The sequence below is a fragment of the Saccoglossus kowalevskii genome, chromosome 4, assembly GCF_978046115.1.
Source record: "Saccoglossus kowalevskii chromosome 4, keSacKowa6.1, whole genome shotgun sequence".
In the NCBI taxonomy this organism is placed as follows: domain Eukaryota; kingdom Metazoa; phylum Hemichordata; class Enteropneusta; family Harrimaniidae; genus Saccoglossus; species Saccoglossus kowalevskii.
In genome coordinates this window covers 18,326,002-18,344,386 of record NC_140644.1, presented here as the reverse complement: position 1 = coordinate 18,344,386, position 18,385 = coordinate 18,326,002, and the positions used below count along the sequence as shown (strand labels likewise).

The 18,385-nt window shown below is 38.4% G+C and overlaps 1 pseudogene; it reads right to left on the bottom strand.

Annotated features, from left to right (window-relative positions):
- Positions 1-653: 653 nt before the first annotated feature.
- LOC144357875 (uncharacterized) lies at positions 654-18,051 on the bottom strand (annotated as a pseudogene).
- Between the last annotated feature and the right edge of the window lie 334 nt (positions 18,052-18,385).

Here is an 18,385-nt window from a genome sequence, read left to right as displayed (position 1 = left end):
GTAGGATACAAAGAGGGTGTATGTGGGTACATAATTACATATTTGGATTTACAATATGGCTGCCTGTCCAATTTGCTGTTTAATGGTATTCGGTTGTTTACTTCAAACTGTTCAAAGAGAAACTAGAGTGAATGCAAAGCTATTTACAAGAGTTCTGTGATTGGCTACTGAACATCTAACAGTCAGGCCAATCAGAGATCAGGTTATTGACGGTTTTTTTTCGACGTGTCAAAATCTGTTTTGTAGTTATTTGAATTGCTTTGAAAAACTTGATTTTCAATCTGGCTGCGTGTTTAATTAGTTATCTAATCCTCCACCCGTAAGTGTCACCGTCAATGTTGTTCGGGCAGTATTTATTAAATAAAATAACAAAAAGGCTGCTCGCTTACGTATTTTAACAGACGTAAGTTAATCACAATATCAATTACCTTGGTGGCGCTGTATTACAGTACACCACAATCCCAGAGTATCCCCAAAGTCATGTCATAATTGAGTTGTCGACACTGAAGCATATATTCAGAAATGTTTAGGCATCGAGAATTAAAACAAAATATTCCAAGCATATTCAATTTCTGATTGATGAAAATAATACACAGAATGGCTGAGAGTATTAAGTCAGACCGTTTTTCGAAGAGAGTTTCTTGGTCAATCGATGCCAGTTGTTTTTACTTTAATAACATTATCAATAAACGTCATTCAGGGAATACATTTGAAAAAGTAACTCATAAACAACAAGTTGAGGAGATAATAAAATATGAACAACATATGACAATCTGATAAATATATTGGATTATATTGTCCGCAGATATGAAATTATTGCGGGGAGACCAATACGCATGCGCAGTTATCACCGCCTTCAATCACATCCAACTCATATACACATCGCATTCCGCAATTGAGACGGATGTAGATATGGATACTTGGCCCTTCGCTCAACATTTCTGTTGTCGATGATCGTACCAATCTCAGTTAACGCCAACCAAAATCTGTAATTAAAAATGTATTCAATATTAGAATTGTCAATCACGTCTATTTAGACTCGACGCCGATTTCCAGTCTTTTTCCCCATTCAAGCATATATAGAAGTCTTTAGTGACTTCAACGATATATCTTGTTATTATACACAGGCCGGAAAAGGCTATTAATTCGTAATTATTCAAAAACAATTGTAATGACTACGTTTACTTACTCCTGTAAGGCAGTCACGCAGATTGGATCAACTTGGATCATCTCATCAAGATAGCCCAAAGTCTGGGATCCCTTTGTGCTCAGCACCTCTGACATGATTGCCCAACTGATGAACATATCTTTAGGGGGCAGATACTGAATAATGTCATCTTCAGTAAAGGCTTCCTGTAAAGTCAGTGAAATATAAATAAATAAATAAATAAATAAATAAATAACAGCCCATTATATTGATCACGGAAACAATACACTACGTACAATGTACGTGCTACTTGTACATTACAATTACAGTAGTAACCGTCTCCAGAGGGCGCAATTTACAGCAGGCATGCGCAACAATTTTAGCCCGAAGGTCACTCAGGTGTTTTAAGAAAATTTACAAGATTCACGTATTATTATTCAATTTGGAGTATAAATACTATTTATTCTTTACCTTGTTGGATTTGGGAGGTTGACCTTGCAGTAAGAGAGGATATCTCAATGGGCACGCGTATTCGTTGTACTGCGGCGCGTTGACTGATGCGTGACCAACACTACAGATGTATAGGAGAGAGGTGAGAACTTCTATAACGTCAGAATTATTGTTGAACTAGCCATTACCTGGAACGCCCTGGGAAACAATAAACATATACCGATTTACAAAGATACAATGCTGCACACACACAGTAACACCTTTGGTTGTACGTATCATGCAGTCAAACCGGTGTTACTGGCAACCACAACGTTAGGATCTCATGGCAATGCATAAAAAGTTACCTTATACAAAGGAAACCTGTCTGAGTGTCTACAAATGATATTTTCTATTTAATCAACACAGACAAGTATATTTTCATTCCTTTTTCAAATATCTAAATAATTTCTCCTCAAACTAAGAAACTTATTGTCAAATTGATATTCGCGAATGTAAACCTTCGTATACAGAATATCCATGGAACATTTTTTTCAAGTAGCTTGGATGATTGTATTTAGATAATTGATCGCACCGACCTTTAGGTCAAAGCCAAGGGGTTGTGGGCTGACCAGTTGTTTCGCCCAATTGTGTAGTTCCATATCTTCAGCAAATGTGTTGTCATCGTCTGTAACATAATACGCATTCGTCATGATTATTCGGAGGCGACGCAAATATTGCACCGAAGTGCAAAAATAAATGTAATTGTTTCCACTCCATAACTGCCGGAACGTGTGGCTCACAGGGCTTCCATCGAGTGACGAAGAGCCACTATGACTTAAATGCCAGTGGGGTGCCGTTAAAAGTGTCGAAATCGTTTTAAAGCGTAGTCGTTCAGACGTTTCGCTATGTTTGAGACGTCGAATCAGTTCACATGACAACCATGCAATTTGCGGCCTCTAGCGACAGCACATACTGGTAGCCATATCAACGTTTAGTGCTGTTTGCGAACACTAAAACGTCACTGTGACAAGCGTATAAATAGCGCTAAATGTTGATATGGCAACCAGTATGTGCTGTTAAAACAACATCATAATAACATCACTTACTGGGTTGTCCTCACGCATTTGTTGATACAGTTGAATTGCCACTGGAACAAGATTGGTTGTTTTGTTCAGGAAAAACAGAGCAATCGGAGCACATACCTGTAGAAATGCATTAATCAGAGTCGTATAGGTTAGTTAACAATTAGTTTTCGAATGTTTCTTGTTAATTGGATAGGATGCGTTGAAGCAAACGTTTGTAATTATACTGAGATCAATACCGGATATATGACCATTGCTCGAAGCATTATTGATATTTGTTCGAGTGCGTAACAATACCATAAGTTAGCCCTGGTATTACTAGTACGTAAATATTCTCTTTGTTACAGGTGCAACTACATCGGCAGTACAAAAACGATTCTTGCCACCCGAAAGTTGATGAGTGTGACATTAGGAAAAAAAGGGAGTTACGACAAAGCACAGTGTAGATTATATTAATATTTGCCATGAGGATTACTTCCAAGTTTCTACGTAAATTAGACCCTGTTACATCCACTTTAATGTTTCGGATCCGCCGCTCGAGTGTGTAACAGAACAGTTCTAAGATATATTTTTAGCGTCTGGCTATTTAATATACCGCGAGTTGGACAATTGTTTTTGTCAATATGACGCTGTCTCTTGACCTTGTGCGACGCGGATTGAGGCAACATTGAGGTGAAAAAATACCATGTGACTACCTGATACAACAGAATATTGCCTCAGTCGTGACAACAGTAAAACGCTGATATCTCACTTACCCGGTCAGTATCTGACGCTGATATTTCATCCAATAGTTTATGATCAATTATGAACAGTCGATTGTTTAGTACAGCTTTGTCCTATGACATATTATCGAGTAAATCTTGCAGCATGTCATTCGTCACACCAAAACTGCAATTCAACATGTGCAAGTTATGTTTATTACATTACCTTGTGTTAATGTTGCATTTATTCACCATTATGTATTTTCTAATGTGAATTTGTTAAGCTTGTATTTTTTGTGTGAATATATTTTGGATCAACGATTACAATATTGCAGTTTTGTTCAAATGTTCTTTAGTTATGGTTTACTTTTTAACATCCACAACATTGTGGGTGATCTAAATTTACAACAAAATTACTCGTAAGCTTAATGTGGACTTGTTTCATTTGTAGTCAATATTATGATCTCGTATTCACCGGTAACAGTGTTTGTTGTATTTGACTCGTGTCCTATCTGGATTAGACTAGATGCCATCCATGATCGTGGCATTTTAAAGGTCGGCATCGTGGGTGTGCTCAGAGTGGTGTGGATTCAGGCACGGATTTAGGGGGGAGCGCGCCCCACTCGCTTCAGCCTGCAAACAAAATTTGACAAACCCAGCCCAACGGAGATGCGCAGACGTGGCCTTCAGATACGTCAATGTCATTAGGAGCGCCCCCTTATCAAATTTCTGGATCTGCCAGTGGGATTCTACGTTATACCTAGGTTTTGAATACCAGCGAGGAATCGACCCTATACAGTGGGTGAGTGTGCCACAGACTCAATAGGAGAGTGAGAGGCACATATTCAATCACTCACTACTAGATGTCACTTTGGAGGAGCTTTGATCCACGCATGTGATTGTTCGACAGACATAGTTATGTTTGCAGATCTGTGAATGGTCCTTGGAAAGATTATAACAATAATTAGTGATTCAAATCCACATTTCAGGTTACTACGTCATCTTTGTCACTTACTTGTCAGGAATATCTGTATATAAACGTATTCGTGTTGGATTGCATCCCATCAATCTTTGTGCTGCGAAAAACCAATCCTCCTTCAAAAACTCCATATTCTGTGTTTGTTACGTCAGAAACAAATAAAGTGATCAATTGGAGACAAAGAATACCAAATTGCATCATAAATTCAAGAACGTCCATCTTAAATGTTTTTTGGCAAGGTATATTCCATATATTTCCGTGCGTTAAAACGACAAAAAGAGAAAACGAAATATTCAGGAATAAGAGATACTGGCCAAATTATATGTCATCTTCTCCATACTTTCATTTGTATGGGATTATACCATAAAAATATCAAAATGGAACAAAAATTGTTTGATCGGATGGAAAATGGTCAAAATCGTTTATGGTGAACTTCTTCATGTCTTGAAATTTTGTCAGGCGACATGGGATAAAATGGTCATATATAATTATTGATATTAAATAAAACATTTAATTTAATGATTTCCCAGTGAGATAATCCTTGTCCATTATATACCAATGCATTGCACATATGTTCAGTAACGTGCTCAGTTGTGCTAATGTCATGATTTATATTTCAGCCTAACGGTGGTTGCCATGGCATCTACTGATAGGGGTTAAATGACGAGGTCAGTCAGTTTGACAGTGGTTGCCATGACATCTACTGATAAAGGTTAATGACAAGGCCAGATGGCGAGCTAGTCGAAATCAGCCAAAGACATCTTATGAGTCTGCAGTTTTTAAAAGATTACAGTACAGTAGCTGTAATCCTAAACCAATCTTGTTTGCGATTCTAACTCATGTGGTATCTTTGTGGAATGTTATTGCAAGACTATTACCCCATAAATATTAGTTAGTGTTGACAATATAGTAGTGGTTTTCTAAATAGCTTGACGATTAATCAATTGATTATGATGTGTAAAACTTTCATGTGATTGGTTGTTTGTTTGAAGGCAAGGCCTTGGAGTCTCTTATACTGATTGTAATTGGTTAAGGAGTGACAAGAAATAAAGAGTAATTTAATGCTGTCTCGGGTGAAAACCAGGGACTTGGCAGAGAATCGTTTGGAACATGAATGGAGCTTGTGTGTGTTTCTTGTGAGTCTAGCGTGGAAACGACCGAATCCCGGTTACCTAAGTGAAAGGTTTTTTAACCATCAAAAATACCTATCACACGTGGTGGAGAATCCGAGCATTGCATCTTACGCACATTGACATCCTGTGAAGAAAAGTGAAATGACGAAGAGGTGTCTTTCTTGTGAATCGAACTAACAGCTCCATGGCAGAGACGACTCAGAAACCGCGCTTGACGACTAACACCGTTAACAGTATGGCACCGATGAACGACGCTGAAGAGATGAAGACTTCTGAGCCCCTTACGAAGGATGAGTACCGGATAGGACTGAATAATTAAGAATTGAGTGACATTAAAGACAAGAAGATGAAAGAACGACCCCGGACTAACGCGACGAAAGAAGAAGACGCTATATAGACTTTGATTAGAACGTTAGCTATCTGTGTATTGCTTAGAGAACTGCTCACTGGACACTGTAACTGACACTGTGTAACTCAGGACGTTGAACTCTTTTCCAGAACCCCAACACTATTGCTCAGTAATGTAATGTATTGCTTGCTTTTTCTATCTTTTTTCTTACCGTTTTTTTTTTATGTGATGTTGAATTGTATGTTATGTAAGCACCCAGATTTTTGTTTTGAAATGATATTTAGTGACGTGCGAGGTCCTTTATAACGATTTAAGCGCACCTCAGTGGACAAGTATTTGCAACGCGTATGTGATGGGAAAATATTTAAAAATATAGTCCATGTAAACAGACTGAAACGGGGAGCCTTACGCGAGAAACAAAATGACGGAGATATATTTGGGGAAGCCCCTGAGTTTGAAATCGTGAATACTGATGAGAGGGGTACGGAAATGCGAAGTGAACCCCCACCCACTCAAACGGAAATTCCTGGAGAAAGTGTTCCTAATTTAGATGATATACCTGAAGGAGAAAACGATTCGGTAGGGCCCAGAGACTCAGAGATGAATAGTAAGAATAGCGGATATTTTGGTATCGAAAAAATTATTAAGGGGAGGCTGAGGAACGGTAGGGTGGGGTAACCAAAAGATCAAAATTCTTGGGAATGTTATGAAAATTTAAACGAACAGGCGAGATTATTTTTAGAAGACCATCCGATACCCCTTATGGGGTCGACAAAAGCGAATAAGAGAAAGCGGAAGAAGTTGATTAATAGTTTAGAAGTATATTAAAAAAAAGATTAGTGTGTGACAAGATGAATGTTATTTAGACCCTGGGACGCACATCATTCATTGCTAACGATAATACTTAACAAATTCATTCATACGAGATCATTTCTCAAGGAGCGTGGAAAGAATCCATGATAAAACCCAAGTTTAAATTACATGGAGGTGTGATGCCCGCACTCTAGCTGCGTACGGGTTTGGTGTTGGGGATCACACTTTCATGAAGATGCCGGGTGGTGACGCCGTGGACATTTTGATGAGAACATAGGAAACACTTTAGGTGGGTACTTAATTCTACCATTCGACCACGCAAATTGAGAATTGACCACGGATTTTTCATTTATCATGTGTCATACCCCTTTCTTTTCATTTCATTACTAATTTATAGTGTGTCTCCCGAGGAATTGAAGTCAAGATGAGAATAGCGTTGATATTTATTAGTGTATTACTGGTCGTATGATGGAAACCGTCTGTGCAGATGAGAGATTATGTTCTGCGCCCCAATTATGGAGTATTGTTTGAACGAGTAGCAAACATCGATAACAGCTTAACGTACTGGCATCATACGTTCGCAATACCTTATTTAGATATTCCTATGATGAGTGTGAATGGGTCATTATGTTCAAACGAAACAGTTCACCTCATTCCGAAGTTTTGTGAGGAATACGGGGAAACTTTGAAGTTAGTTGAGCAACAGAATAAGTTCTATATGTATCATATTTCGAGAGATGAGCGAGCGGTTCGTGTGTTATTTCCAAAGATAGAGAAAAAGGATTTGGGTGATGAACGACAGAAGAGGGGATTGTTAGACTTTGTAGGGAAGGTATCGAAATCTTTATTCGGAACGACCACGTCGAACGACGTAAATATTTTGAGACGACATGTAGCGGCATTGGAAAGTTCCACCGAGGTTATGACAGATCAAATTGTTGCATACGAAGATGATTTAAATTCATATGTTTTCACAACGAATAAAAGAATAGGGAATGCTCTGAATGGGATTAAGGAAAATCATGAGGCCATTTATTCGATTGTATCTGATTTATCGCAATGGAGAGAGCGCTTAAACAAAATGGAACTTAATCAAGAGGCGTTAGAAAAAGAATTAAATTATGAACGGCGATCCACACATTTAATGTTTCGATATGCTATTCAACGGCTGCAAGCGTTACAATTACTTGAGAGGGAGACACAACGTAGGGTGGGTTCAATTGACGTGTTATTACAAGAAAGATTACCTTTGCAGTTGGTTGGACCACGGGTGTTAGGGGATGCTTTAAGGGCAGTGCGAAAGAAACTACGAAAGAAATATCCTAATTTTGATATAGCATACACGAATTTGAATTATTATTACCATAATGCGAGAGTGACATTTCGGCGTACAGACAATAATGTGTACATAAAGGTTGGAATCCCCATTACAATAAAAAACGACATATTCGAAGTGTATAAAGTGATAGTCATGCCTATGCCCCTCCCTTATGATTTAGGTGATAAACCATTTCGACAATAATACAGCAAAGAACGGGCGCACGAAGGTAACGTCAGTTGCAGAGTATTTTGGGGTTAATGAAGATGAAACTTACTACATTGAAATGAGTACAGACCAAATTTCGTTTTGTACTGGTCTGACAGTAAAGGATTGTCCCTCTGTAATTACCATGATAAATATGCGTAAGTCGTCGTGTACGAAGGCCTGTTCTATGATAATAAAGAGGAAATTCATAACACATGTAAAATAGATTTAATACTTAATCCAGTATACGACCCTAAGATTCTCGAAATCGGACAAGGGAATATTTTGGTGAATAGCAATGATACAAAATGGTTAATAGCATGCGGAAATAAAAGCCCAGAGCCTATCGAAGGTTGTACAATGTGTATAATTAAATTGTCATGTGGATGCGCTATACATTCAGACAATTTCTATATATCGCCATTGTTAACTAGTTGCACAGAAGACGAGGCCCCCACGTTTCTGCATCCGGTAAATTTGCCATTTTTAATACCCTTTTATGACCCAGATGACTTGACAGAAATTACAGGAGAATCGATGTATGAAAACCCGTGGCGAGTACAACTCCCTAACATCACCATTAGCAGAGGAAATTTCGAGGAAATTGTACGTTCTGACGCACGTTTGGTGGTAGATTTAAACAGAACGGCAGATTTATTAAAGAAAAACTAACCAATTTATTATTCCATGGCGGACAAATTATTTAGCGACACAATTGATGAAACTCCTGCCTTACCGTTTTTGGAGGTCAAAACTATTACTATAATTGAAACCATTCTGGCTATTATATGCACAAGGTCGCTGATTTTGTCAGTACCGTTAAAGTCCTATTATAAGCCGCAGCCCAATTAGAAGCCGCACCCCTAACTTTGACGCTTGCAAGAACGCGTCAATGCAAAAAATTAGAAATCTGAAAACTACGTATTAGAAGCCGCACCCCAACTTTGAACGTCCTGCATTGTGAAGGAAAAAAAACAGCTGTGTCATCAATAATCTTGTGCTAAAACGACATTCGTTTTATTTCCTGTGCATCAGGATTAGTGACTGAATAAAGATTTTCACACCAGAAGTTTTGTTTTGTAACAATTACACAATACCGGAAAGTCGTACGCTGGAGTCTGGCACGCGTTTAGTGGGCCACGCGTACGCGTTCACACTAATTGTCTGGCGGTACTTGTACATGCCCTTTTGCCGATCGTGTGAATTATAAATTTGAAAGCTTTTATTACGGGATTCGAACAATAATTTTCTATTATTCTTGGTGATAATGAGATGCAAAAATAACCAATAAATGACACACTTTTCGATAGGAAAGTCACTATCTCTTCTGAGAACTACGAGCTTGTCTCATCCAAATTTATCGCTTGCGAATTATTATATATTATCAACATGCCAAAAGAAACAACACCACGCTCCAGTCGTCGCCGTGCTGCTTATGACGTTTCCTTTAAGTTGAAGGTTATTTCCACTGCCATTGAGTGGGGTAATAATCGGAAAACTGCAGACCACTACGGCCTAAATGAAAAACAAGTGCGGGAATGGTTGAAGAAAAAAGACCAACTTGGAGTGACTGCGAAGTCATCCAAGCGTCTTGCTGGTGGCGGTCGTCAAGTCAAGGACAAGGATGCTGATAACAGTTTAATGTCCTGGTTTGAAAGTCAACGAACAAATGGTAATGGAGTGACAGGAAAACAGTTGCAGCGACAAGCATTGAGAGTTTCTACAAGTGCAAATTTTAAAGCTTCAGATGGATGGTTGCGTAGTTTCAAACATCGTCATTCTTTGTCCACTCACCAGAGAACATCGATTGGCCAGAAACTACCCCCAGATTTCGAAGAGACGGTTATTTTATTTCACCGATTCGTAATCAGACTCAGAGAACAACACCAATATCCTTTGTCTGATATTTACAACATGGATGAGACCCCGCTCCGTTTTGATATGCCGGGAAACAAAACTCTTGAACACACAGGCGTAAAGACCGTGCACATCAAAACAACGGGAAATGAAAAAAAGGTTTCACTGTGGTGCTCACAGCTGCTGCCGATGGGACAAAGTTGAAGCCAGTTATCATTTTTAAGGGAAAACGTGACCAGAGCCATTTATCAACAAATGCAGTTCAAGTCAGGGTACACCAGAAAGGCTATATCGACGAACCAGGTAAATACTATTTTATCGTTTTTACCTCCATGATTTGATTTATGGTGTCGTCTGCCTTGGGGCCAGTCAGGGAAATATTTTAATCAAGACGGTTTCAATGTTCACATTTCTATAAACGCACGAAATATATAAAAGGGGTGCCATGAAACCATTACATGAATATTCATTATTGTTAACAATTTTGCAACGTCATACATAAAGGTTCAACGCGCATGTGTGTAATGCTTTTCACGATCACATGTTTGCTTTCTTTTGATAGTTTCGTTATTTTTATTTTGTTTACATGTAGGATGTTTAGATTATATCAGGCGAACGTTTCCTCACCGGGAAGACGACAGCAGAAGGTTATCGGTTTGGGATTCCTGCACAGTTCACCTCACGGACAATGTGAAGGCTGCACTCCGGGAGCGGAATATCGATGTGGCTGTAATTCCCGGAGGTCTTACGTCCATTCTACAGCCTCTCGATATCGGCATAAATAAGCCAATAAAAGAAACCATGCATGATCTATGGGACCTATGGATGAAAGAAGGGGAAGCTGAATTTACCCCAACTGGCAAAAGAAAGTGTCCATCGAGAGAAATGGTGGTTCAGTGGGTGTCCAAGCCTTGGGAAAAATTGTCTGAAACCACTATTCAGCGATCATTTCTGAAGCCTGGGATATCAAACAATCTCGATGGCATGGAAGATGACCTTCTTTTTGACGACCTTCAGTCTGAGGACGACGACGATGACTACGATACTGAAGCCATTGCGGAAGAAATTGGGAATATATTCGATGACAGTGACGACGAAGACTGAATACCGGGACAATACCCAAACCAAACGGCCCTTTTCAGGGCCACACACATCCTCCAAAAAGAGATATTCCGTATAATAAACATGCATGTCTGTGTCCGTGATCGAGTGGGTGAATGGGTGTTTTTTTTCCTTTTTATTGCAATTCCGTTCGATGGTATTGCATCGACGGTCTTACTCGGAATTTAGACTTTTACCGCTGATAATATGACCACGCCCATTTGAGATTTTCCAAAAGTACGTAATAGAAGCCGCACCCCAAACTTGCAGCTCTCACTCCACTGCTTAATTTGCATAATTGTAATAGAAGCCGCGGCTTGTAATAGGACTTTAACGGTATATGCAATTGCAACTCTTCCCAGGGCCCAGGCTAAAACGTTACATTTGCCAGTAGACGAGTTAATTATGAACCATCCCTTGTGAGATTTGAAGAGTTCCATGATCCAACTTCGAAATGAAACTTTAATTCTGATTTTAATGTGTTCAGGATTCTTATTGATATTGGCGGTTATTCGATTGTGCAAGTGTTATCGTAATCGCTCTATAATGTATCGTGCACCTAAATTGCCCCGTACTAAGTTAATTTTAGAGATATCCAATGACAAGCTGTATGTCTTGGTAAATGTTATGACCTTGTACGTGTCTCCGAGTCATTTGGCCTTTGCAAAGCGACCCGTGATCGAGAAATTAACAATTGAACGTGGTATAATTTCGTCTGTGTTGAATATCGAATGGAGTGATTTAAAATACAAATTTCATGGCGTAGAACGTGTAATTCCTTTGCCCAAAGCCGTTAAGATACCAAAGTGGAAAGATAGTAAGTGCATGGCTGTGGAAGGGGTGGGGAATCATTATAGATTGTTAGTAGGTCTGTCTGAAATGTATGCAGTAGATAGGGAACCCAATGCTGAATATTTGGGATAGCAAGTGAAGTGCTGGCACCTCTCCTTGATAGAGTAGGATATTCGAAAATATAACCAATGTATTTAACCTCATAATCTTTTTATTTAAATATATATAACTATTGTATTTTAGAATCATAACAGTAGTGTTTAAATTTATAGTTTTTTATTTGAAATTATACTTACTATATGTAATCATTGTATTTACTCATTTGAAACTATGTATTTTGTTATATTAGAGTGTATTTTACTTGCATAACAATTGTTGATGTATTTGACGTGTGAAATATAAATGTGATGACATCCTTGGTATTGGAACAGTATGTTCGGAGAACATGCAGAATTTAAAAAGGGGGGTTGTGTCATGATTTATATTTCAGCCGAATGGTGGTTGCCATGGCATCTACTGATAGGGGTTTAATGACGAGGTCAGTCAGTTTGACAGTGGTTGCCATGACATCTACTGATAAAGGTTAATGACAAGGCCAGATGGCGAGCTAGTCGAAATCAGCCAAAGACATCTTATGAGTCTGCAGTTTTTAAAAGATTACAGTACAGTAGCTGTAATCCTAAACCAATCTTGTTTGCGATTCTAACTCATGTGGTATCTTTGTGGAATGTTATTGCAAGACTATTACCCCATAAATATTAGTTAGTGTCGACAATATAGTAGAGGTTTTCTAAATAGCTTGACGATTAATCAATTGATTATGATGTGTAAAACTTTCATGTGATTGGTTGTTTGTTTGTTTGAAGGCAAGGCCTTGGAGTCTCTTATACTGATTGTAATTGGTTAATGAGTGACAAGAAATAAAGAGTGATTTAATGCTGTCTCGGGTGAAAACCAGGGACTTGGCAGAGAATCGTTTGGAACATGAATGGAGCTTGTGTGTGTTTCTTGTGAGTCTAGCGTGGAAACGACCGAATCCCGGTTACCTAAGTGAAAGGTTTTTTAACCATCAAAAATACCTATCACACTAAACTTGAATACGGCTCTATAGCCATATATTGATCGCTTCTTGGTATATGGGTCACGTGATATTCTGTCTGATTACGTCATCAAATTTTAGGCTCGTTCGAGGTTAGTTTATGATTCGCATGATCACGTAGTCTCGTTCATAGAAATGAATGAGACAATTGAATGCGATTTTTTTCAGGATATCACGGTGTTTGAAATCCAAACTTTTAACTTCAATGATATTTTAGTGATTATTGCACGACATGCTTCGAACGAGATTGTAGTTTATGTGACATACTCGGACAAAAATACCACGTCATAATGATGTCTGTTATATTAGCAGCACGACACCACTGTTTTGTGAACAGAAATAAATTGTGACGCCCGGAGATGTCACGTGATGATAGCGCTGCCTACCAGGGGTTCTTTCAAGTGACGACCGAAAAATTCCTGAACACAGTCAAGGTTCTGCCAATCAGTGAGCTTCGTCACCTCGGACAATATGGCTTTAACATCAAAAGAAAACATAATCGACTGCAATAAAAGAAATAACTGGTACGTCACGTATTATAATTAATGCAAACTTCCCATAGATGACAATGTAGAAAACAGAACCCAAAATTAGCGCTTTGGCTTTTTGGTTTCATAATAAACTACACGCATTCCTCACCTTGCAGAACGTTTTGTTTTCAAAATGAAGGGGATTACATGTGGGTCTCTAAACTGTTGCGCTTTGATGCAAATTACAGTCATGTATATGATATTGTTTGATATGTATAACGACATTTTGTAATTTAATAACAACGGTGCATCTGGAACACTTTTTGTCTGTTGCTATAGTTTGATGTGTACCAATCTTTGAATAAATATGAGTTTAAATGTTTAATATATGAACCCGAGTTTACATCATTCTATGAACCATTACTTACCTCATATTCCAGGGAAAGCTTTTCTGACCTTGGTATCGTAGTTACCTGTGAAATAGTTGAAGTAGAGAGTTGCAATTATACAATATATATTGAACACGTATCCCGTAGAAGGGGTGAGGGCCATCGCGTTGCGTTTCATATGTAGTCGCATGTGACGTATGCAACGGTTCTAAATTGCCAACGAACTAAAGTTTCATTCAAAATTTGTCTTGCATGCAGAACACCTCCCACTGGACGCAATGATCTCGGGACCCGCCGTAGGCGGCAGTATTTTCATTCGAGGTCAATTTTGGATCACCAGGTCATTCCTAAACGCGTAATTATGACTGAGTCGAGAATCAATTTTGGGTGCCAGAAATCATCCAAAGACGTTTATTTGGGTATAATTTGCGCTGTCAAGACAAAGTTCAGGCTAATAAAATAAGATTAACGACGTTTTCCCATGAGAAAAAAGTGAATTATTTGTTGAAAAAAGCGGAGAAAAATTGATACGCAGAAATCGTGACGTTGACTCTACGCATGCAATGCAGCGTCATGGAAATTGTCTACAGTACACGTACACGCATCTTTCGATGACGTGATTATTTTGCCAGCCAGCCCAGGACGCCGTACAGACATTGTACTAAGGTAAGACCCTTTGCCCTTTTCCACAAACTTTAATATATTCTTAACAATTGCTTTACCTCTAAAACTCTGCACACCATGCTATGATCATTCAGTGTTTTGTACTGAACGACTCATCGCTTAGCAAAACCAATTTTCAGGATTTATTGGCACATGATGTCATGAATCAGAGAAACTAATGACCAAAAATAAATATTGCATCGTATATAAATGATGACAGCGATTTACTAGGCCTATGGCCTGTGAACTCATATGATGTGTGTGCACGGTGCGACTAGTAACAATTACCTAACCTACCGGTCCTTCACGGCCACAGTTGTCGCGATGCATCTCAATAAAATAGCATCTAAAACCAATTAAGGCCGATATGTGTAAATACTTGTACATTAATAGTCTAGTCCATGCAACCAGCAACAATGACATGCAAGAATGGCATTGGCAAAATGATGACCTCGGATGTAGCCATGTCTAGGGGCATGGATATGATTTATAGTCTTTGCCCATTAATGTAATGTTATAGTGTCTATGAAGTATGTAATCATGATTAATCTTCATGATCATTTGTGACCACACCATTGATTATTCGGCATAGGCTATATATTATACACACTGTATAATATTGAGCAGAAAGTTATGCAAGAAATTGCATTTGATTCACCACATTGGCATGGCTGGCTGTATTCATTCTTACTTTTTCATGTTCATTGTTTGGCTCACTACAAGTTTCTTGTTATTTAGGCGGATTGTTGTCACATGCAAGAAACAGCAAGAGCTGCAATGTGTACATCAGAGTGCTTTTATCATGCTTGTGTTGTTGCTATTGTAGGTAAATGGCCACAGCAGGAATGTACATAACTGTCATTTATTAGGCAGAAACTGATAGGGGCCAATTCCTTGTGCTCACTACATACACATGTACATCAGTGATGGTTTTTCTGTTGTCAACTGCCATTTTTGAAATGGTCCCATCGATCAACAGTTCATGCCACTCACCTCAACCTTAAACAATGACATGTGTTGTCATTTGTTATTAATTATTTTTTATGGAAATGAGTTACCTTTTTCTAAAATAAACAAAATTTGATAGTAATATCATGTAAAAAAAAATGTTTAAAATGATTGTATTTGATATAGAATGAACATGTTGAGGAAAAAATAAATCTAAAATAATAAAATCCCTGCCTAACTACCCAATAGTTTTTACTCTACAACCCGGTAATACTGGAAACACCAAATTTGTTTTTCATTGGCCTCATAATGGTTTGAGATTTGTTTAACGTGGTCCACATAAATAATGAGGGATGAACTGGGATTCTGTACAAACAGGTCCATGCATTTACATTCTATGTTTCTGGTTTGATGTTGACTCATTTACAGCCCTGTCATTGGTGATACAAGAAGTTTACTCCTTATAGCATGTGTGTGGGCTGTCTTATGCAAACCAACAATGCTGTTTTTGCACATGGTCAATTCACTCCGGTTATATGTCAGATGACACATTACCATTGCCATGCGATAAATTCATTACTTTTACCGGTTCTATCAGTTAGATGGAATTGATATCATCATTGATAACTCTATGAAGTACAATTACATTCCATATAGTCTCTTTGCACCTACTTTATTTCTTATTCATTCTGAATGAACAGTTGGATGAACATACAATAGCCTAAAACTAAGGGGGTATATTTGTACAACACCCTGTAACTTTGCATGATATGGGTCTATAACTGTCTTGTAAACAGTTAACTACTGGTTTTGTACAGTTTATTGTTGCTGCACATATACTTATTGAAAACAACAAGATATAGTATTTTCGGCAATATGACTACTACCAAATTGGGCGGTGGTGATACCTATCATTTGGGTCTTCCGTCAACACTTATCTGCTTTTGCACCATGAGTCGTTCCATGCACATCATACCAGATTTAATCATGACACTCCATTTACAACACTAATTTACCTCATTATAATGTAAATGTGTATAACCTGTGTTTTCATTGAGAGGATGCTTGAATGCACGGTAGTGCTTTCAGCATCCTCTCACTAGTTATTTACAATGTGCCTCAAGATTTCATTTATGGAAAGTCCAATCATTTCAACAATGTTCTTCCCATTGAACATTCCTCTACTCAACACCTTACTCAAATCATTCATTACAATATATAATCCTTACCACTTGTTTTTTTTATTTTCTTCCAGGCGAGATAATTCAACCATTACCTGTATCTCCTATTGGTTCAACTTTTTACTTTATTCTTACTCGAATTTGGTAAACTTGTTGTATATTGATGGTTAAGATAAAAAATAAAAACTTTATTTTTTCCTTGTTCATTACAGACGTTTATTCTATTCACACTATTTTTACATGGTTGTCTTCCAACTAGTCATGCTGAGTGATGTCTAATAGCAGCTGGCCAAATTACAATCGAGTGGTGGGTGGGTCACAGTCAAGTACAAATAAGCCATTCACTGCCAAAGAACAAATATAATCATTCTTTCCGATCAAGTACTTTAACCTCCCCCTCTTGATTCAAATGACATAACCAAAAGACTTAAGACATCACCTACTTCCTATAACACACAACACCATATTCACAATAAATTCACAATTCCATAAATTTACCAATGGCTCAAGCAAATCATTTGCCCATATTAACTATAGCCTCTTTTGTAAGCCATCTAATACTTGTGGCTTGTGTTTCAATTACATAACGTTAGTCCCAAAATATCAGCTTCTATTATTTGAACACTCAGGAAAAACAAAATCCCATTATCAAGGTCACGTTTATATTGCGCTGGTCCCGCTAACTCTGGGTATTTGGACCATCGTGAGAAATAATAAAATCGGTTGTTTTGGCCATAGATAGGAAAAACATAGAAGCATTGAAGCTATCTTGCACTTGACGGAAGCAAGGTCAATCTGATAAGATTTCTCATGTCGAGAAATCAATTCTGTGTTGTATCTATAATAGATATAGATTCAGCTTATCGGAACACTTATTGTGACCGTATTATCGATTTTCCAGATGTGAACTATGTTAACAACAAATAACGTGAACAGTGATCTACCTCGGGAGGCAATCCTGGCTTCAGATATGCAAATGTGTATCTCTCCCTCTCATATTCCAGTTCCAGACGTCTTTGTTCGGGATTTGGCGCCAACTGCGGTGTGCAGCAGTCATATTTATCGATGGTGAGGTGCCGCCTCGTGATCCAGCGCCGAAGTGGGAAAGAATAGTGAACTTTCTGTGAAACGTCGAGAATGTCAGCGTATTCCCGGAATCCCGCCATATTTCTATCCGTGCGATCGGACCGAAGTTTGGAAGGTCCCGTTTGCAGGTCGTGACGCAACGATTCAATTTGAATATATTTCTTCTCGTGTCGAGAGTAAATTCAGGGGATTTCTCGCCAGAATCGTTGTAAAAGATGGCATGAACGTCCGAATCGACGCCGGTGCCCTGAAAATCTCCGGTTTTAATGATTACTTTGTAGTCAGATTTCCTGAATTTGTTGCCCATATTAGTGCAGCCTGTGACCTCGCCGTGCTCGCATCGATTTACCAGCTTTATACTGTCACACGACGTACTAGTATTCGCAATCCCAAATCATGTATATAGCTAGTGTCATTGTGTTTGTTATATTATTATGTCTGCATATTCGTGAATATTTCGTGGGAATTATAGTTATTGGGAATCTCATACGAAGTGTAGTTAACGATTGTTCACGTGACATGCACAATATGCATTAATGATCGAGAAGGGTTCAAACGTAATACACCTTCCTACACGTAGCGCCTTCTAGCGTCAAAGCGCATCCATGAAGAGGACATCCGGGCATTTTCACCGCCTGGCA